This window comes from Centruroides sculpturatus, unplaced genomic scaffold, assembly GCF_000671375.1.
Source record: "Centruroides sculpturatus isolate CEXI.00-Female unplaced genomic scaffold, Cexi_2.0 scaffold11, whole genome shotgun sequence".
NCBI lineage: Eukaryota > Metazoa > Arthropoda > Arachnida > Scorpiones > Buthidae > Centruroides > Centruroides sculpturatus.
Window position 1 is genome coordinate 828,581 of NW_019384501.1, and position 23,693 is coordinate 852,273.

Consider the following 23,693-nt stretch of genomic DNA (forward strand, 5'->3'; position numbering starts at 1 on the left):
AATAAATAATAAAAATAATTAAATCATAATTTATTTATCGTTTATATTATAACATCGTAGAGAATTTTCAATGACAACATTCAGATCCTATCAAAGAAAGATCTACAGAATCATTTGGTAGGACCTATTCTAGACAAAGCCGTACAATATTGCCCTTTTTCTATGTTAAACATGTGTTCTTTAAAACGTTTATTAAAGGTTTCTATTTGTAAACCATATATATTTTTTCTCCAAACATAATTGTTCGTTTTTATACGAGATTTCTGTATACCCCAGCCTGCTCTCCTCCATTTTTAGCTTTATCATTCCTTAAAAGGCTATAAATGATAGGAGCTCTCTTGAAAACCAATTGGGATTCTTTATAGTCCGCATCAATATTAATTTTAGCATTATTGACATTTAAAAAAAAAGAAAAATGTTTACTTCTACAATACACTTTCTCATTTAGCATCTGAAATTATATGTCTTTTTCAGCTTCTCCTTCGTTACGTCTATTTTAATAACAATAATTATTTATAAACTACCTCCTTATTAATATTATTTATAATATCAATTATAACTACTTCCTAATAATAGCCTGTCTCGCATATTTTTTTTTTTTTAAAAATAATAATATGAAGTATAAGTAGAACCAAAGAAACAGAAGTAAAGTTAAAGTTGTAGTCTAGTATTTAGGATTTGAATTCATGTAATAAAATAATAATTATAAAGTCTAGTAAAAATATAGAGAGATCAGGTAGGCCCAGTTTTAGAGCCTGTGACAGATTATATCATTGTTTCACAAGAGAAATTAATATACTAAATGAAAGAAAAGACAGGATATTATAGAATAAAAAAATAACATTGTCCATTAATGATTAAATTTTAAATCTTTCTGTTTGTGTAATTTTATTACTTACAATGACAGGATACATCACTTCAGCCTTCAATTTATAAAATTATCAGGAATTGATGGTAAATTAGTAAAGAAATATATCCATATTTGGATAAGAATTAAATTCGTTGAGAAAAATAAATGAATTAAATTTATTTTATGCACTTTATTTTGCCCAGAAAACAGAGAAGAATATAGATTTATTGAAGAGTGAAGCTTTAATCTTATTTATAAAAGTACATACAGTAAGTACATCATTATAAATTTATTTAAAATATTATAAGTAGATTATTTTATTTATTAATTGATGATATTAAAATAAAAATAATTAATTATTAATGTATTACATAAACAAGTTTTCTGAAGCTGTAGTTTTTTTTTTTTTTAATATACATTATTTATTTATTAAAAATTTTATTATATTACTTTATTTCTAAGCATTTTTTTTTCTTACATATTGTGTAATCATGGATTACATAAAAGTGATGTAATTACTTATATATAAAATTTCCAAGAAATTTTATTGCTGAAACAACTTTATTCCTTATTTCATGTAGAAAAATATCAAAGTTCGATTTAGTACGTGCTTATTCTCAATTAAGTTCCTTGTAAATCAACTTAAACTAAAATGGTTCGATCATATAATCGATCATACACAATCGTATCGATCAAAGTTTCGATTTTAATTCAATTCAATTCAAGGAAGAACTTATTTTAAAAACGTCTCTTGTCCAAATTTTTCAAAATTGAGATAGTGATTTATTCGGATTCATAAATGGTTTCTTCTTTCATATCTGCTATAATTCTATTTCAAAACGTTGTATAAATCATGAAAATTATCTTGATATTTTCTAAAAATAAATACATTATTTGTAATTACAGTAGAGCGTCGTTTATCCGAATCAATTGGGGACTGGGTTATTCGGATAACTTATTTTCGGATAACCGATTACGTACGAAAAAATAATACCTATCCCATGTTGAAATTTTTCTCCATTGTGTGTCGCTTCGCGTTGAATTTTCGTCGATGTTAAGCCTAACGTAAACTTTTTAAAATAATAATCGTGGCTATTGTATCGTTAAAAATTATTTTTTTATTTTGTACAAACAAATTAAATATATTGAAAAATATAAAAGAAAAACACCACACAAAAGTGCCAGTGCTACCAGCTAAAACACACACATCCACAAAAAAATATATTGGAGTAGCCCAAGATATAGCCAAAGATTACAGCGCCACAGCACTAGCGAAAATTTAAATTTGCCGACTGGAATTCTTTCGAATAACCGACTTTCGGATAAACGATGCTCTACTGTATTATTGAATTTGGGTGTACTATAGATTGCACCCTATGGAATTTCGGGACTTTGAGTATATATCTGAACTGAGGGGACCGAGACGAGTTCAACGATACCCTACTTTTGAACCGGAGACGAAAAATAAGAAAGTTATCATATTTATTTAATGCTATCATGCAGACGGTACCGTAGTTACTAGTTCCGCCATCTTGCGGAAAAATCTGAAAACCTTTTTTAAAAGGTTTTCAGATTTTTTAGTGATGTAACGAATATTCGGTTACTATTCGGTATTCGGCCTATTTTTCGCTATTCGGCCGAATACCGAATACCTAAAAACAGGAGTAAGAAATAACAAAAACACAGTAAATTAATCATTTTGGTATTTAGATTTAATGTTNACATATTTTTTAAGTATAAATCGAATGATATTATCAAAAAGAAAACGTGTCCGGGGAAAAGAGGACACGTGGTAATCTTATTGTAATCAACAATTAAAAAAAATAAAATAAAAGCACGAGAAATATAATTTTTCCTTCCTTTCTTATCGTTATTAATAAATTAATAATGATGACAAGAGAAAAATGATTGATATGCAAGAGATAACATTTTGATATAATTGAACAAATGTAATTCTTTGATAAAGATAAATTTCTCTTATCACGTCATTTATTTTATTTTTAATAAAAACATTTAAATAAAACTAATTATTTTCTTATAATACTATATTAACTGCAATATTATTTCAAAAAAAAACTACACATTTGAAAACAATTTCTATTATGGCCAAATTAGGTGTTTTTCAAGTGTTAACTAAACAAATAATATGTAAATTACAACACAACATTATAACAAAGATAAATAACTTTGCATTACTGTATATTTTATGTGTAAAAAGTTAAATTTGGGACGTAAGAATGGGTTATAAGAAAATTCATAACGGCATAATTTCATATGTTTTTGCTTTTCTACACTTTATCAAATTATCAAACTTACATAACCTTTTTAATATACTTATACATATAATTCTTATTACTTGTGTTTCAGTTTAGCACAACACTCGATTTAGTACTACAACGTTGTAATTTCGATGGTAAACAAATAGTAGTTTGACTGTTTCTTAAGTATTTTCCCATTCTTAATACTATAAAATGCATTATTTTATAAATAATTTTCATTCCAGTAAGTTTTAAAGAAATAAAAAAGACTGTAAATAATTGTACAGAATTATTATGAAACAGTAATATATTTTCAATAACTTAAATAAAGCATTTTTCTTTTATCTTTAGCCTAATAATTGTGCATAAGCTTAGTCTGTATTAAAATTGAGGTATTTATATTGATTTGATAAAAAAATATTTTATTCTCTAACAAATTAATCAAGTATCTAGAACACTCCGAAATTGAGATGTTTTTAATTTGTTATTTTAATTTCTTTTAAATAGAAATAAAGAATACATTGAATAAGCTCTATTGATAGAATTTAACGCCATTTATTATCATCTAAATGTAGTTCTAATATCTGTTAAATACTACTTACAGTAATTAATTTGGAAATTCTGTGGGATTAACTGGGACTTTCTAACGTAAATTAACAAGTCAATAATTAAATTAATAATGTAACTTTTATAGCTAAACACTAGCAATTTGTGTAATCTATCGCATTTAGAATTCTCATTTATACTCTTATTTTAACAAATGATAACGACACTTTTTATAGTTATGTTTTAATCAGGTCCTATCATGGAGGAACCAGCAAATTGTATGAAATTGTACAGTACCTCAATTATATACTGTATTAAGTAAAAACAAAAATCTTTATTTATCATCAAATTTTATTAAAGAATGTAATGCACTTTTTAAACTTCTTCTTAAATAATAAAATTTGACCAAAAAAAAAAAACAATAAATATATACAGTATATACAGAAGAAAAAGGGCTTAAAGAGGTAAATAGCCCAGAACACTTATCTTTTTAAAATCCTATTATATCAAAACATTCTATCGCCCTCTCAGAGATTCCAGGAGATTCTGAGATTCACAACTTTATAATTGAAACATAATGTAATTTATTCAACAACTGCCTCATGTCATCTAATAAAAAAAACTCCTTTCCCTTCTGCTACCGAGCATTTGTAAGCTCGTATTTTCATTGTCTGGAAAAATAGCTGGGACAATACAATACGCTGTTTCTCCTCGACTCCCTCCCCACCAGAGTTAATTATTATTAAAAAAAAACCTTCTACAAGACTGAAATCTATCAAAATGGAAGTTTTGTAGAAGGTTGTTCAGAGCCGTGTAGAAGTACTATGGGTCGGTGTAAGGGGTCGATTTGTCTATATCAAGACAATAATAATAAATATATTACTTATGTATATAATATAATCGTCAATGTACATATTTTTATAATATATTTCTTTAAATATTTATTTTAAAAATTGATAACAAATTGTCTAAACATTTGAGAAAGTAAAATTATAATTAAAATTGAAAGTTATCTTAGTTGATTGAAGTTGAATATAATATTATTATTATAAATAATATAAAACAAATAATATTATTCTGACAAATTATATAAATGGAAACAACAACTTATCTTAAGAATTATTTGATATAAATTAAAAATCTATTTTATAATCAATTTAATAATCCAGACAATCGAAAATTTAACTTGAAAACTGTATAATAAAGCCAAATTTACATTTAAGATAAGCTATATCTAAGAACCTCACGCGACAACGTACAGCTTAATTAACACCTCATGCTTTTAAATAGATTATTATTTGAGAAAGAAGTACCTCTTATGTATTGTAATAACCATTACAATTCTAAATAGCCGCTGTTTATAGTGTTAAAAGATTGACATATAATATAACAAGTTACAATTAAGAACCTCATGCTATACGTCTACAGCTTAGAACCTCACCATAAGTGTATGTCTACGGTGAGGCTTTAAGCCGTGTAATGTGACGTTCTAAGTTTAAATTTATTACTATTTCAAGGAGAAGAACCTCTTATAACAACGATAACAAGTCTAAATCGACCCTATTTATAATACTAAAAGAGTAAACTGAGAAGACCAAGAATTCAAATTTTTTTTTTTTTTTTATATATNTTTTAAATAAATAAATAATAAAAATAATTAAATCATAATTTATTTATCGTTTATATTATAACATCGTAGAGAATTTTCAATGACAACATTCAGATCCTATCAAAGAAAGATCTACAGAATCATTTGGTAGGACCTATTCTAGACAAAGCCGTACAATATTGCCCTTTTTCTATGTTAAACATGTGTTCTTTAAAACGTTTATTAAAGGTTTCTATTTGTAAACCATATATATTTTTTCTCCAAACATAATTGTTCGTTTTTATACGAGATTTCTGTATACCCCAGCCTGCTCTCCTCCATTTTTAGCTTTATCATTCCTTAAAAGGCTATAAATGATAGGAGCTCTCTTGAAAACCAATTGGGATTCTTTATAGTCCGCATCAATATTAATTTTAGCATTATTGACATTTAAAAAAAAAGAAAAATGTTTACTTCTACAATACACTTTCTCATTTAGCATCTGAAATTATATGTCTTTTTCAGCTTCTCCTTCGTTACGTCTATTTTAATAACAATAATTATTTATAAACTACCTCCTTATTAATATTATTTATAATATCAATTATAACTACTTCCTAATAATAGCCTGTCTCGCATATTTTTTTTTTTTTAAAAATAATAATATGAAGTATAAGTAGAACCAAAGAAACAGAAGTAAAGTTAAAGTTGTAGTCTAGTATTTAGGATTTGAATTCATGTAATAAAATAATAATTATAAAGTCTAGTAAAAATATAGAGAGATCAGGTAGGCCCAGTTTTAGAGCCTGTGACAGATTATATCATTGTTTCACAAGAGAAATTAATATACTAAATGAAAGAAAAGACAGGATATTATAGAATAAAAAAATAACATTGTCCATTAATGATTAAATTTTAAATCTTTCTGTTTGTGTAATTTTATTACTTACAATGACAGGATACATCACTTCAGCCTTCAATTTATAAAATTATCAGGAATTGATGGTAAATTAGTAAAGAAATATATCCATATTTGGATAAGAATTAAATTCGTTGAGAAAAATAAATGAATTAAATTTATTTTATGCACTTTATTTTGCCCAGAAAACAGAGAAGAATATAGATTTATTGAAGAGTGAAGCTTTAATCTTATTTATAAAAGTACATACAGTAAGTACATCATTATAAATTTATTTAAAATATTATAAGTAGATTATTTTATTTATTAATTGATGATATTAAAATAAAAATAATTAAATCATAATTTATTTATCGTTTATATTATAACATCGTAGAGAATTTTCAATGACAACATTCAGATCCTATCAAAGAAAGATCTACAGAATCATTTGGTAGGACCTATTCTAGACAAAGCCGTACAATATTGCCCTTTTTCTATGTTAAACATGTGTTCTTTAAAACGTTTATTAAAGGTTTCTATTTGTAAACCATATATATTTTTTCTCCAAACATAATTGTTCGTTTTTATACGAGATTTCTGTATACCCCAGCCTGCTCTCCTCCATTTTTAGCTTTATCATTCCTTAAAAGGCTATAAATGATAGGAGCTCTCTTGAAAACCAATTGGGATTCTTTATAGTCCGCATCAATATTAATTTTAGCATTATTGACATTTAAAAAAAAAGAAAAATGTTTACTTCTACAATACACTTTCTCATTTAGCATCTGAAATTATATGTCTTTTTCAGCTTCTCCTTCGTTACGTCTATTTTAATAACAATAATTATTTATAAACTACCTCCTTATTAATATTATTTATAATATCAATTATAACTACTTCCTAATAATAGCCTGTCTCGCATATTTTTTTTTTTTTAAAAATAATAATATGAAGTATAAGTAGAACCAAAGAAACAGAAGTAAAGTTAAAGTTGTAGTCTAGTATTTAGGATTTGAATTCATGTAATAAAATAATAATTATAAAGTCTAGTAAAAATATAGAGAGATCAGGTAGGCCCAGTTTTAGAGCCTGTGACAGATTATATCATTGTTTCACAAGAGAAATTAATATACTAAATGAAAGAAAAGACAGGATATTATAGAATAAAAAAATAACATTGTCCATTAATGATTAAATTTTAAATCTTTCTGTTTGTGTAATTTTATTACTTACAATGACAGGATACATCACTTCAGCCTTCAATTTATAAAATTATCAGGAATTGATGGTAAATTAGTAAAGAAATATATCCATATTTGGATAAGAATTAAATTCGTTGAGAAAAATAAATGAATTAAATTTATTTTATGCACTTTATTTTGCCCAGAAAACAGAGAAGAATATAGATTTATTGAAGAGTGAAGCTTTAATCTTATTTATAAAAGTACATACAGTAAGTACATCATTATAAATTTATTTAAAATATTATAAGTAGATTATTTTATTTATTAATTGATGATATTAAAATAAAAATAATTAATTATTAATGTATTACATAAACAAGTTTTCTGAAGCTGTAGTTTTTTTTTTTTTTAATATACATTATTTATTTATTAAAAATTTTATTATATTACTTTATTTCTAAGCATTTTTTTTTCTTACATATTGTGTAATCATGGATTACATAAAAGTGATGTAATTACTTATATATAAAATTTCCAAGAAATTTTATTGCTGAAACAACTTTATTCCTTATTTCATGTAGAAAAATATCAAAGTTCGATTTAGTACGTGCTTATTCTCAATTAAGTTCCTTGTAAATCAACTTAAACTAAAATGGTTCGATCATATAATCGATCATACACAATCGTATCGATCAAAGTTTCGATTTTAATTCAATTCAATTCAAGGAAGAACTTATTTTAAAAACGTCTCTTGTCCAAATTTTTCAAAATTGAGATAGTGATTTATTCGGATTCATAAATGGTTTCTTCTTTCATATCTGCTATAATTCTATTTCAAAACGTTGTATAAATCATGAAAATTATCTTGATATTTTCTAAAAATAAATACATTATTTGTAATTACAGTAGAGCGTCGTTTATCCGAATCAATTGGGGACTGGGTTATTCGGATAACTTATTTTCGGATAACCGATTACGTACGAAAAAATAATACCTATCCCATGTTGAAATTTTTCTCCATTGTGTGTCGCTTCGCGTTGAATTTTCGTCGATGTTAAGCCTAACGTAAACTTTTTAAAATAATAATCGTGGCTATTGTATCGTTAAAAATTATTTTTTTATTTTGTACGAACAAAATAAATATATTTAAAAATTTAAAAACAATAAAAAATTATACTTCAGAAGTTAATTTAGTATCAAAAACGTAAAATATTTGAGTAGCCCAAAACATAGCCAAAGATTGCAGCGCCATAGCACTGGCGAAAATTTAAATTTGCCGACTGGAATTTTTTCGGATGATTGACTTTCGGATAATCGACGCTCTACTATATATATATTAGTGATGTAACGAATATTCGGTTACTATTCGGTATTCGGCCTATTTTTCGCTATTCGGCCGAATACCGAATACCTAAAAACAGGAGTAAGAAATAACAAAAACACAGTAAATTAATCATTTTGGTATTTAGATTTAATGTTATCGGGTTAGCGTTGTTTGTTTATATTTATTTATAACTTATAACATGCAGAAAATAAAAAAGAGCATAATATTAGTCACTTGTATTCACAATTTATAATTACAAAGATCAGCACACGTACACACCTATTCGTTCGAGAATCGTCGTGCATTCGAGGGTCTGACCCTGCCTATCTTTCTTTTTAAGCGCTCCTCTTTGCTCTTCCTTTTCTTTCCTCTATCGCTCTAGTCCACGTATGCCTATGCATACATCATAATACGCCCTCACGATACTTTCGATTCGTCACTTTTCCGTCGTAGATTTCCCATTTTACAATTGCGTGACTCATAGCCTGGTGATAACGGAGAAAAGAGACAGAGAGGACGTCGGTAAAAGTCATAGTTATGATTTCACAGATTCGAAACAGCTCGGTAGCCCGAACGACCCCAGGCTTTCTCCCATGCACGCTAAGTGACTTTTATTACAAGCATTTAGCTTTTCGAAGTCTATGACAACAATTATTTGGCATTCACGGCCGCAAATTTCGCGCAAATAAGCTGCCTCGACTTGTTCGAAGCAGCTTATTGAGTTGATAACATAATCGACTTGTTCGATTATGTTATCAACTCAATCGACTTGTTCGATTATGATATCAGCTCAATTTCATATTTATTTTCACATTTTCACTTTGCGGTCCTTCTCTGTTCTTCTTCCGTTATTTGCACGTGTAGGTCATTTCATTGTTATCCAGATTTGATATCATCATTTATCATACTGCCATGACGCTCTTGTCTGAACTGTCAAAAATTAACTCGATTGGCGAAGCGTAGTGACAGCGGGCCAATAGAGAGCAGGGTCCTTGCCATAATGCGGTTTGCGTGCCAATTTTCGTACGTGCGTTGCGTTAATCGAGCCGAATAGTTTGGTCGAATATTCGGCTATTCGGCCACAATCCTGGCCGAATATTCGGTATTCAGCCTGAGGCCGAATATACTATTCGTTGCAACACTAGTTTTCAGACTTTACGCTTTTTTTAAAAGGTTTTCAGACTTTACCGCAAGATGGCGGAACTAGTAAATACGGTGCCGTCTGCATGATAGCATTAAATAAATATGATAACTTTCTTATTTTTCGTCTCCGGTTCAAAAGTAGAGTATCGTTGAACTCGTCTCGGTCCCGAAATTCCATAGGGTGCAATCTATAGTATTCCCAAATAATTTATTGTTAATTTAAAATCATCGCTGGGACGCCCCTAGTGTGCGTTTTAGGCAATTGGTACCGTTACAGATGTGACGCGACAATGGCTTACGATATATATACGTATATATCGTATATATAGATAGATACGTGCGACTAGATGTCCAGATGGCACAATGCGCCGATTGGTCAGCTGAATGACGTCAACCCACCGAAATCTATTAGCCTAAACTTCGTGTTGTTGTTGTTGTTGTTGTTGTTGTTGTTGTTGTTGTTGTGAGAGCAAACAGGCATTACAAACATTTTTTCTAAAACTTGATAAAAGGCACTTACAGTACAGTAGAGCGTCGTTTATCCGAAAGTCGGTTATCCGAAACGTTGGTTATCCGAAAGAATTCCAGTTAGCAAATTTAAATTTTCGCTAGTGCTGTGGCGCTGCAATCTGTGGCTATATCTTGGGCTACGCCAATATTTTTTTTGTTGATGTGTGTGTTTTAGCTGGCAGCATGGCACTTTTGTGTGGTGTTTTTCTGAGGACTGTGTGTCATGCTGAATCGAACGTTTTTGATACTAGATCAACTTATAAAGTATATATATTTTTTGGTTTTTATATTTTTCAATATATTTATTTCGTTTGTAAAAATAATTTTTAACGATACAATAGCCACGATTATTATTTTAAAAAGTTTACATTAGGCTTAACATCGACGAAAATTCAACGCGAAGCGACACGCAACGGAAAAAAATTTCAACATGGGATAGGTTAATATGTTTTTTCGTACATAATCGGTTATCCGAAAACAAGTTATCCGAACAACCCCAGTCCCCCAATTGATTCGGATAAACGACGCTCTACTGTATTTATAATTTCACTAACTCTTGATTGTGTGTGTAAGGGAATTAAGAGTGGAATAAATCCAAATTTCCTGTCGATTTATGCGTTTAATAATTGGGTTGTATTTGGTGACGATTTGTCGAGTACAAAAGTCCTTGACCTTGTTTTCATTTCCGCTAAATAGTGAGCATTCACAACTTTGTTGTGGGGCTCGTTGTATAGGAATGTCCAGTGAACATATAGAAAAATGGGCTGTTTTACAGAGAGTCAATTCTTGACGCTGTAACAGCATATAGGATTGTCTATCCATAGATAGAGCGATTACCGGGAATTTAGTTTGGAACTGAATAAAAGTTTTCAAGGTAGGATATAGGTAGGAAATTTTACGATTTCGTACGTATCAAAGTATCCACTAAGAGTGATTAATGGAATCTTAACAAAGATTCTTAATTTGCCCGGTAAAGCTACAGTGGTGGTGGTAATCCACTGATAGTATTTAAACAAGGTCTCGCGTTGGATAGGTTCAATCATCGCGTAACCTTTTGGAAGTTGGGTTTGGATCTCTCGAAGGATGTATAACATAACTGCTCGAGATACGAAATAGGTACTTAGTCGACGTTGTTCCAGAATATCAATTGCTTCTCATAGTTCTATCATTTGGAAGTGGAATTCTTGAACGGAGAATTCGACAGTTCGCAGAATAATCTCAAAAGCAAGATTATAACGGTACAAATTCACGACTTCTCCAAAAGATTCTTGTCGTTTTAACAATACATAAATTTGGTGTCGATTGGCTTTACTTATGTTTAAGGTATGATTGAGTAAGGTAGTTTGTGATCGTAAGAGATGAATAATTCCTTCGTTACGTTGTTTAATTTGGGAGATTTCGTTATTTAAAGTCTCAATATCTTCGGATGTAGCAGTTCCGAAAAGGAATTTAAGAACTTTTCCACCTAGGTCTATTAAGCCTCTCCTTCTTTTATGAGGGATAGGGTGATCGGTGCCTGGAGTTCTCGATAGTCGCGTTGGAAATTTAGGAAAGAGTTTTTTATCATCCCAAAACTTTTGGTCGGGAGTGGAGAGGTCCCATTATTCGGGAGATATTGTTCTTGACGCTCAATTATAGTCTCCAGATAGGAAAGGGATTGTGAGATGAATTGGACTTGTCGTTCTACATGCTCGAAACTGAGGTCGTTTACGAGAGTCCAGTGACTTGAGGTCATTAGGAAATTCCCTTGGTGCAAGAAGATTACTCCTTTCGTGAATTCTGTTGGTCCCGAGGGAGGTTCCAAGGTAGTACATCTAATACTCAAGAAAATGATAAGAATATGGAGATAAAGCATATTGGTTTCCGAAAAGGGTGCTGGGTAAGGTTTATCTCCTGGATTAGAGTTTCTCTCCCTGAAACGGGGAAATATTTCTATTAACATAGAGCGAATTAAGGAAAGGACGCAAATATCTCCTTAAAAGAGATAAATCGGACGTAGAGTATTCTACTCTTGTGTTACCTCTTCCAAAACAAAAGTTCAAGTGAATTTAGGAGCTAAAACGAATCTATCTTGTCCCACCGTTCTCTAGATTAAATAAGATTAAATAACTAGTTAACTATGGTTCTCTAGACTAAACTTATGGCCTTGCGCCGAACAAGGAACAAAGGACTCGAGATGAAATAACAAGAAATGATATTTATTAAAATAAATACATTTGTTAATATAAATGATTAATTATACACAATATGAATATAATACATTATAAAAAAAATTGTTAGAAATTACGGATGAGTGGCCCTGCCCCGATTTCTAGTCGTTCGGGGTTGTCGAGAACGTCCCCTCATAGGGAAACTGGGAACAGTGGTGTTCTGGCCGCATGTACAGGTGGTGTGGTTTCCAACTGCTAATAACAGTGGCGGGTGATCTCAACTTCTTCCCGTAAGGCTCCTTCCAGCGACGGAGGACACTTATAGCCAATAGGAAGAATGATCGTGGCCTGTGTAGAATTGTGCAGATGTTGGCCCCGAGCAAATGCTAGTGCGGCCTGTAAGGATTCGTTGTTAACCTCCGCAGGTGGTGGTGACGGAGGTGGTGGTGATGTAACAGGGGAGTCTCACCATTCATTAGATTGGGCCATCTCTGTAAAGTGCAGGAGACAAAATTTACAGGGCGGAAATATTTAAGAAAAACTTAAAATTATTTGAGGCACAAAAAAAATATATGACCTCGGAGGAGGTGAGTGGGGGTCGTCGGTAAAGTGTTGACAATATTCGAATTAAATCACCTATTTAACAACAAAATAAACATTTATTAGACAACACTACAAACTAACAAAAGAAATTATTGACCGTTCACGCGGATTTTGAAGGACCGCGCCGAGAGAGAGTTGACAATACTTTTGGGGTTTCATACCTCTTGTTGATTTAACGTCGGGTAAACTGGATCGACTCGGATGGAGGTTGGGACTTCGGTCGAGTAAGGCGTCTAGGGAAGGGTCATCTACGACATCTCCGTTGAGGATCGATGATACCGGCCGGTTAGGTTGGTCGGCGGGGTCGGTCCTTGAGGAGCGGCGATGACGGACTTGATTACGTACGGCGAAGTCCTTCCCTTCATCTCTCGTCTCCTCTTCTATATCTTCTCTCACGTTATCACTTTACACCAATCGTAGATTACTTTCGATAAGGTCCTGGTGATGCAGCTTCGGGTTCCGGAGGGAAAGGAAGTTACACCGGGGACGGGAAGACGAACATCCGTCTCCGAAAAGTTTCGAAAGAGGGGAAATATAGAGGCTTTCTTTGTTTAAAATAAATATTCTGATTTATTAATTTTGTTGTTTAAATGACTTAAATTCGATGCGATTTTCACATGTGTATTGACATTAATGTTAAAATTATTGCAAAATTTTCAATTAAACTATGTGATATTAAACATTTTAATGTTGAGACCTTTTAAAACATCAAGAAGTAACTTTTAACTGTATTTTAATGAAACTTTTTTTTGTACATTTACTATAATAATAAAATAATCGAAAACAACAAATGTAAATTGCAAATTAAATTTTTTTTTACAATCTTTATTAGACAATACAGTATTTTTAACCTTACATAAACTTGCATTTAATTTTTTTATAAATATATTACAACAGAAAATGCTAAGTGGAAATGCAAATTAGTTAACAATTTAATATATATTTTCACTTAAACATAATTCATACTTTGTAATGCATAATTGTTAAAATATTTTAAATAATAAGTTATTTTTTTCTACAAATTCTCTCTAATCCATTGATTTGCTTTTACTTAAACATAATTCATACTTTTTAATGCATAATTGTTAAAACATTTTAAATAATAAGTTATTTTTTTCTACAAATTCTCTCTAATCCATTGATTTGCTTTTCAAATCAAATTCTGTGGAAAATTAAATATGGACACTGGATATCACTTTACTTTATATTTTCCTACGCAACCAGGTATACACTACATACAAGGCATCTAGAAATAGTTATTTATTAGTATGGTAATATTATTTTAACATAAAAAAGGGTTTAAATGAAAACATTACAGGACAAATACAACATTACTTTTTCCTGATATTTATATTCATAAACAATTTCCGTGATGAAATGTATGGAAATTCTTATTTAAAACATATATAACTATTATATTCAATGAAATATACAAAACTTAGGTTGTCGGTCGTACTCAATGATGACACATAATTATAAGTTCAATTAGCCTAAATCCAAGCTCCAAGCTATGACCGAGAGAGAGAGAGTTTTAAGAATTTTCAAGAGTTACCTCTTTGTCCCCGATCTCGCAGCATGAGCGGCCGGATGGCCAGGCGTTTAAGGTGGCAGCCTACCGCTCTGGGGTACTCGGGCTCGAATCCGAACGGGTCGAAAAAACCCCAGGAATTTTTCGGGGGTGGTCCATGATATGTCGGGCCCCGCCCCTCACCACCCGGCAGCCCCATTGTGGACCTGGCCGAACCCATAATGGGCTTGCAAAAAGAGGTCTTCTTAGTGCCCACAGGGCGGAAAAAGTTTAAAAAAAAAAAAAAAATCTCGCAGTATGGGCCGTTGGTAAGAACTGTCCCCGGATCGGCTGACCTTAATCGTAGTCTTCCTTCTCCTCGTATCTGGCTCATCGAGAGACGGACGGCGATTATGGCGGGAAGGCAAGGGTTACGACGGACGGAGTGGCGGTATGGGTCTGGTGTCCCCTGATGTCCGCTGGTGATGTCCGCCCCGAGGTGAAGTGCGACCCCTTTTTATACCCGTCCCGAAGGGAGAAAAATTTGGGGAACATTCTTATATAATTCCATGTAAGTTCGACTGGTCAGGAAAGATTTCGATTTCTGACAATTAGTATAAACATTTCTGTATATTTATTAGTTCTTCTATCCGGTATTGTCACTCTTTTTAACTTATAAATTTGATAACAGTTGTCAAACTAACGGAATTAATAGCTGGAGATGACTAATGTCAGAGTTAGTCTTGCACCTTAGTAATGATTGTTGCCTTTTATGATCATCTTGATCTGTTTTCTCATCGTTCACCTCGAACGGAATAGAAATCTGTAGTTGTCATTACAATAATAATTTTAAATCAAAATCTATTTTTATTTTTATTAATATATCCGTTTATAATCATATTTGAAACAGTACCGCTTAGAGAGTAACGAAACCCTATATTGGAGGCCCTATAGCAAATTAAATTATTATTCTATATTAAAGGAAGTAAATCGAAAAAGGAAAAAGATAAAATCAATATACACATCCCAAACCTTTTCTATATTTTAATAGTAAAGTATTTTTGAATGTAAAATAAATTTTATAAATAATAAAATAAAATAATTTACTTTTTAAAACTAAACAAGTAAAAATAATATGTAGAAAGTAGGCCTGTGTATTTGAATAACTATAATAAAAAATTTAAAGATAAAAGTTGTTCAATCAATTTAAAACATTTAATACGTTTTAAAATTAGTTTACATATTTTATTAATTTGTAAATATTTTTCAAATACTGCTTTTTTAAAATCGACATTATACAGGAGCAACTACTTTTTTGGGGCTTAAGGAAATTTGCTTATTTTATCCTCCTCCGAGGCATCCCTGATAGAGTAACATCTTTACTCCGTGTCCATGATAAATTAGTCTGATTGATTCAGTCATAATTATTACAGTGAACATAGAAATTTGAAGTGTGTTTACTATTGCATCATAGTTATTATTTAAACGATTAGTTCAACCAGATTTGTTTCTTTTTTTCTTCAAACTGGCTTGCGAACACAGAATGCCTTTANAAGTTTATGACCTAAAAATACGGTAAACATGTCCTACATTTTGCTCACGTGTTCGATTTTGAAGGAACGCGTGTAACATACGATACTACAAATACACCCATAACAATTAATTAATTAGAAATATTCCATTGTTCGTGTCTTGCACTTGGTTGGCGAAATTCTGGAAGAAAAGTAAATTGCAATTGTCTGAATTTTCTTTTCTTTTTGTTTAAACGTTTGAATAGAATAATTAAAATTTGCAGTCGACAGGATATGATTATTTCCGTGAAAATCGTTCGAGCATTACTCGATAAACTTCAATTCTGACGGGAATTCTACTGTAACTAATTAATGCTGTGTTCAAAAGTCGTTAATGAAAATTAAAGTTTCGAAAAAGTCATCCATTTTGGAACCGCGACCGAAAAAAAGTCTAAAGTAGTGTTTTCTTCCGTTCTTAAAGAGGTAAAAATATATTAAATTTTGTTATTTATTTTTATTACAGGATTCGGATCTTTTGTTTTGATGTTATTAAACACAGTCTGTTTGGAAATATTATTTTAGTTTGTATCCTTATTAGTAGTAGTATGTTAGCTGCTGAAGATCCATTGCAGTCAGAGTCAGAAAGAAATAAGGTATGGCATTACATATATTGATAAAATTTTGATTTGTATTTCTATCTTTACACTGAATTTGTTTCTTTGTAAGATATTTTACATACAGTAAAAAGTTTTTTAATATTACTGAAGAAACTGGTATGAATGAAATGTCTTTAATATATGAGTATGTTTAACTTTAAGTATGCATATGCAGATGGAGTATGAGTGTGGATTTATAAATGAAATTTTTATATTTTATTAATTTGTAAAATTTTTCAAATACTGCTTTTTTAAAATCGACATTATACAGGAGCAACTACTTTTTTGGGGCTTAAGGAAATTTGCTTATTTTATCCTCCTCCGAGGCATCCCTGATAGAGTAACATCTTTACTCCGTGTCCATGATAAATTAGTCTGATTGATTCAGTCATAATTATTACAGTGAACATAGAAATTTGAAGTGTGTTTACTATTGCATCATAGTTATTATTTAAACGATTAGTTCAACCAGATTTGTTTCTTTTTTTCTTCAAACTGGCTTGCGAACACTGAATGCCTTTATTCGTGTCCATTATAAGTTCGGCCAAACCTACAATGGAACAATCGGATGGTGAGGAATGTGACCCGACATCCGGATCACCCATCAGTGAGCCAAACCACACTCGAATCCGGGATCTCCAAATCACCAGGTTGAAACCTTTATTGACCGTGACACACTATCTTAATTTTGTTTTCCGAGCGCATCGCCGTTAACTTGTTAGAAAAGTGAATAGGCAAAGCAAAAAAGACCCCAGTTTGTCCTTCTGGAGAACCCAATACGAATTCGGATTCTCAGCAATTTTTATTGGACTATTCCAAAAATTTTTAAACTTTTTCTACCATGTGGATACTAAGAGTCTTTTTTATAGCAAGCCCATTAAAAGTCCGGACAGTCTCATAATGGAGAAACCGGGTGGTGAGGAATGGAATTCGACATATCAGGAGGACCGCACGTTGAAAATTTATTGGGGTTTTTTACCGGTTCAGAACGATTCCGGGTCCCCAGAGCGGTAGGGTACCATCTTAACCAGTCGGCCATTCGGCAAAATTATTTGTTAAGAATATTTTATAAAGGATTCATAATATTAAATATAAAGGAAACTTTTTAAGACTATTATTAATTNTTCGACTTACGTCGTTTTCCTGGAACCAATTACCGACGTAAGGCGAGGTATACCTGTAGTGGTGTAGAATACATTAAACTTACAACTGTTCGAATCGGTTAAAATATTCTTGTTAAACAGAAGTCGTTAATAAATATAATCTTTGGGAGAAATTGTACTTTAATTAATTAATTATTTTATCAAAAATTATGAAGATTTGCTTAAGGTATGTTTTATAACTTTCGTCTATTTTTAACTTTTAATTTTCGTAATTTCTCATACTACGCAATACACAGTATATTCCGTGAGAGAAGTGTTATTTTCTTTTAAAAAATTCTCGAACGAAAAATTTCGTGAATATATACAGGTGTTCCTTTTTAATCAATTCGTTCTCGTGCATGATAGGCGAATATCTCGAAAATTTGCATTTTACAAAAGAAAAAGAAATTCTCCAGACAAAATTTGTACTGTATGAAGGGACCACAAGATGGCTCTAACAGTGAAAACGGGATCAACTTCATTATCTTGACGAGAACCCCCTTTTTTAATTATTTGTTACTATTTTAAATCAAAAACAAACAAACCTTTATCTAAAACGTTTTTGAAAAATGCACTTATCAATCAGAAGTTATGAATATTTGAAATTTTGTGCGGCCGCCACACTGTGCAGGCATAAATCTGTGGATATCTGCGAAGTTCATTAAAAAAAATTAATTTAAAAAGTCATTAGTAAACCATTATAATTTGGTGGAATCGTTCGTTTTCTTCAAATAATGAACTGTTATAAAACGTGTGCCACAGCGTGTTAAAGCCATCATACTTGCGATAGACCTATATAGGAGACGTTGATCTTAATTCAAACAAATAACAATAGTTTCCTAATGATTTTTTAAAGTATTTCCTTCCTTTTTTCAATGAACTCCACAGATATCCACAGATTCATGTTATAGCCGCGTAAATCTTCAAATGCTCATAATGTTTGATAAGCGCATCTTTCGGCAAACGTTTAAGATACAGGTGGTTTATTTTTTATATAGAATCATAAAAGAGCAATGCAATAAAAAGGGAAAGTTCCTTCTAAGAAAATGAAGTTGACTTCGTTTTGGTTTGGTTTATTTGGTTTATAACAGGCCACAAGATGGTTAATTTGGCTATAAGAAACCATAGTTTCTATTAAGGAGCCACAAGATGTCCTCTTGATACAAATTTTGTTTGAAACCATTTTTTCATAGGATGCAAATTTCTCGAGATATTCGAGTGCATTCATTAAAACGAGACATATACGAGTATCTAATATATCCTTTATAATTGAGAAGAATGATTAAATCAATTTTTATATGATAATATTGATTTCAAGACAATTTACTATAGAAAGAGGAAGTTATTGCTATTTTTCGCTATCATGCATTATCATCGTATCTCATTATAACGGATCATATAAAATCAATTTCTGTTGCATTCATGCATGTTAGATAAAAACAGTATGTACGAAAACGTACAGAAAAATATTTCTGATTTAGTTTTAAGCTATGCTAATAATTATATAACCTAAAATATTGTATTCATTTTTCTTGAGAGAAAGTAGAGAATTAATTACATGTAGCGGTACTCTTGAATTATTAAAAAAAAATTGTTTTTTTGTTGGAATTAAGTCAGCGTGTTGACTGACGGATGTCAATAAACATTGGCGCAGCGGTAAAAATCATAACAAAGATATGGCGACACACAACGGAAGGAAGTAACATGGCTCCTTCCGAATTTTAAAAATGTTAAGGTAGTAGAGAAATACTTTTATTCCCTTGGAGTTCAGAAAAATCATCATCTGATGGAAAAATATAATAATAATTATATTCTTCGAGATTGGACGGGACGGTGAAAATATATTTGGTAGAGGTGAGTTTTTTTGGGGGTTTCATTCATTGTTTAATAGGGATATTTCAGTAGAAATCCCTCATTCAGAGTTAAAATTTTATCCAACAGACTTATGCCGATTTTTGTACTTAATTAAATCATCAATTAACAAATACATTATTTTCCTCGATTCCAATTCGAACACTATTAAAGTGGTTGCATGAGAGGTTCTGAGCTGTATGACGTCACACTAGGTAGGAGGGGATATTTTCAAATTTTGTGGCAATGTGACATGATGGGGAAACTTGCATTATGTGAAAGAATAAAGACACATTGGAAAGTCATCAAAAAACAAGAAAAAATGTTAACTTTACTTGCAGGAAATTTAGTTATGAATAGGAAAATAGAAGCCAAGTGGTTCCAGGAAGAAATTTTAATTTCAGATTTGAAAAGTATATCTGTGAAGATTATGAAAAAAATATGCCTATGAGAATTACTGAAAAACTTGCAATTATGATCAGGTTACACAAACTGCAAAACAAGAAACATGAAGGTATAGAATATTGCAAATAACATGAAATCCATGGGTTTGGGTTCTGCAATATTTGCATCCATTATCTTGAAATTAGAGGATACTTTGAAAAAGAACAATTCATAAAATAGTACATAATGTCACTAGTTGTTTGGAATTAGTACCAGTTAAGTATCTGATAATAATATAGGTTAAACTTTGCTTACATGCACCATCATGGCTGTGCAGTGAAGACCCACGTTCTAACCTAACCTAATAAATTACCAAATTATTAGTAATTAGAATAAGTTAGGTTAGGTTAGAATGTGGATCCCACTGTGCGGCCATGAGGTGCACGTAGGTAAAGTTTGACCATAATGTATTTATTTATGATGTCCTATAATGTTTCAGTTTTTATTTTATTTTATTTTTTCTCTGTATTTTGAGTTGAAATTGCTACATGTTCAATGATTTTTAAAATTATTTTTTAATAGAAGATACTTCATTAAAATTTCTTTTGTGTTCTTTATTTATGAAATTGCTGTATCTGAAGATGAGACAGATGAATCTCAGAAAACATTTAATACAAGACAATAAATGACTTATTAACTTGATTTAGCATTGTTTTGAATTATAGTTTTGGAGTCAACTTGATTAGAAAATTATTAGCTGCTATTTGTAAAATGGCAATACAGAATAAAAATTATAAAAATGTCTTTTAAACATTTTGGTTCTTATATTTCGAATTTAAAAAATATGATCTATCTCAAACATTGCTATTTCAAAATTTATTTTTTTCCTTCATTTTCATCCTAAATTCAATAAATATTCCATGTTTATCTCAAATAATTTTCTCCCCAAACCTCTATATATCAAATTATGGACTGAAGTACCAGTTACAAATTCAAAGCTCAGTGACTACATTTTAATACTACAAATTGTAGCTGAGAAACATTTCTTGTAATACAGTGCATAATTGCAATTAATGCTGCTTTTCTCTGATAGGCTACTAGTTTGGTTTCCATCTTATTGTTGAAGAAAGTCAGACATTAGAAACTATTGACAAAGTATTTCTGTTAAGGTATGTCAAACACATTTTATTTATACCTAATACAGTATGTATTATACTTGTTATTATATCAATAAAATAGTATACCTCCAATCAACCCTATTACTGTTTACTGTGTAGGAATCTCCATATCTCAAAACCTGTCATAGGATTCAAGATAAACAGGTTCATCTATATTTTAAAAATTACTACATTTCATTTTATAACATATAAATCATTTTTGTTTATACATTATAAAATATGACAACTGAATGAACTGTCATATTTTATATGACAGTTCATAGACTATACATTACTTAATGTATTAAAAAAATTAATAAGATGATGTGAAGGAAGTTTTGTAAATGCTATCCCACTGTACATGAAATTAATAATGGGAATAAAAACCTATCCTGTACATGTTTACAATTTACAACCTCTTCTGCCTTTGCAACCTTGCTTGCATTTATTTTTAGATAAAATATTCAAAGTACTTTTCAAGAGAAATGCTTCTTGAGGCTCTTGTGTAGTCACTTCATACCATCATATGGCCCTGAATAAGATTAAGATATTAAATATATTTTTCTTAAATATTATATGAAAAATTGGAGTGATAATTTTAAGAATTTTGCAAAAACGTAATTTTATGAAATACTAGAGAAAAACAAATTGATTTATAGTAAGAAAAAGAATTTATTGAATATAAACTTGATAATTTCAGAGAAGACATATAAATGTTATCTTACAATATAAAATATGATTGAAATTGTGTTTCTTAATGTCTATTTGAAATTATTTAAATTTTTCCTGTCTTTTTGTGAAACAATGTCAATAGATTAATTCTATTGCTACTAGGTGATTTTTAGATGTTATTACTTCGTGAAAGTAATTAAGTGAAATTTCATAACTGTCTCATATTTACCAATTTTTCAGGCTGTCTCATATTTACCCACATTGATCCTATAGTTAAAATAGAATAATAAAATAAAATAGTTAGAATAAAAGTAAATTTTTACTCTATATAAAATTTACCAGCATAATGTATTCCTTAAAACTGCTCATTAAATAAGATCATAATTATCATTAATTTAAAAATATCATCCATTCTTTACTATACATGCTAAAATATTACCTGGATATAAAAGACAACATAAGTTGTTAATGTATTAGCTAGTAATAAGTAAAAATCAAAGTTTCAAGTTCTGAATGTTATTTAATTTCTTCTTTTCTTGAAAATATTGAAGAGTAGTTTTATTTCTCCAGATAAAAGCATTATAAACAACAAATCCTTTAATTAAACTGTAGGGTCAATGTGGGTAAATATGAGACAGCCTGAAAAATTGGTAAATATGAGACAGTTGTGAAATTTGACTTAATCTATGTCTGACCTGTCCTGTACTAATACAAAATAAAGTTTATTTAGTGCTTTTTAACATATAACTTTTCTGAATGAAAATGACTATGGTTTCATTGAGACTTTTTAATTTTTAAGAAATACTACAAAAATAGGTGCAAAAACTTTTCTGTCAGTTCAACTAACTTTTGCTCTGTATATGTCTGCAAAAGACATGGATATTTAATTAGAAATTTGTATGTAGTATATAAATGCAGCTTTCAGCTGCTAGTTGTTTTTATTGCATATATCAACTTTTCTCTGAGTTTTGTGCATTTCATAATGAGATAGAAAATAAGACACACTTTAGGTAAAAAATGAGACACCAGATTTTATTTATCAGTCATTAATTTCCATGAAACTTTTTTTAAGTTCAGCCTGATAATATTTTTGAAATGTAATAGGTCTACACCTAATTTAATCTTAATCAGGCATGGCCAATATATGGCCCGTGGGCCGGGATTCGGCCCGTCTAATGAATTTATGTGGCCCGCAATTAATCTTTCAATATTAGTTTGAATAGTGTGATGAAAAATTTTGACACCTAAAAAACAAAGAAGGTCAATAAACTCACTGTGCATGTTAATGCTCTGTTACAAAACTCTTAAGTACAGCATAGAATGTTGATAATGCATGATAATGTGAAAAATGTATCTGTAATCTCTATGTACAATTTAGTCTCTATGGGGTGACACCACACTGAGATCTCGCACCATCTCAAACAAATGTTTTATACAAAATCTTTCTAGGGCAGCCTCTCAGGACATTCCAATTTTCAACACGAGTGTTGAAGTCAACAATTTGACGTCATCAACGACGTTCCAACTCGAGTACGAAGTGCTTAGTTCCCATAATTCCATTCTCAGCAAGATGGATTCCATTAAAATGTCTTACCAATTACCCACAATTCATTGGAAAGTAGCAGTCAACATATCTGTTGAGTGCTGAGTGTGTTGAGTCAGCGCTGACAACAGCGCTACCTCAACGTTGAAAAAAGGAACGAATTTTAACGAATGTTGAGATCAGCGCTGAGTCAGCGTTGAAAATTGGAATGTC

General features: G+C 30.5%; 1 protein-coding gene and 1 long non-coding RNA gene across 2 annotated transcripts in view; one reads left to right on the top strand and one right to left on the bottom strand.

Moving 5' to 3' along the window:
• The first annotated feature begins 7,533 nt into the window (after positions 1–7,533).
• Positions 7,534–23,693, top strand: part of LOC111622068 — a 21,248-nt gene continuing 5,088 nt past the window's right edge. Inside the window, exon 1 of the mRNA XM_023364385.1 lies at positions 7,534–7,596. The gene's annotated coding sequence lies outside the window, so the exon portion shown is untranslated. The remainder of the gene's footprint in view (positions 7,597–23,693) is intronic.
• Positions 12,553–13,496, bottom strand: LOC111622069. The gene is made up of 3 exons (XR_002756190.1): positions 13,219–13,496; positions 13,032–13,090; positions 12,553–12,945 (listed from the first exon to the last, which is right to left on the bottom strand). It is a non-coding gene; the product is annotated as an uncharacterized LOC111622069 (long non-coding RNA).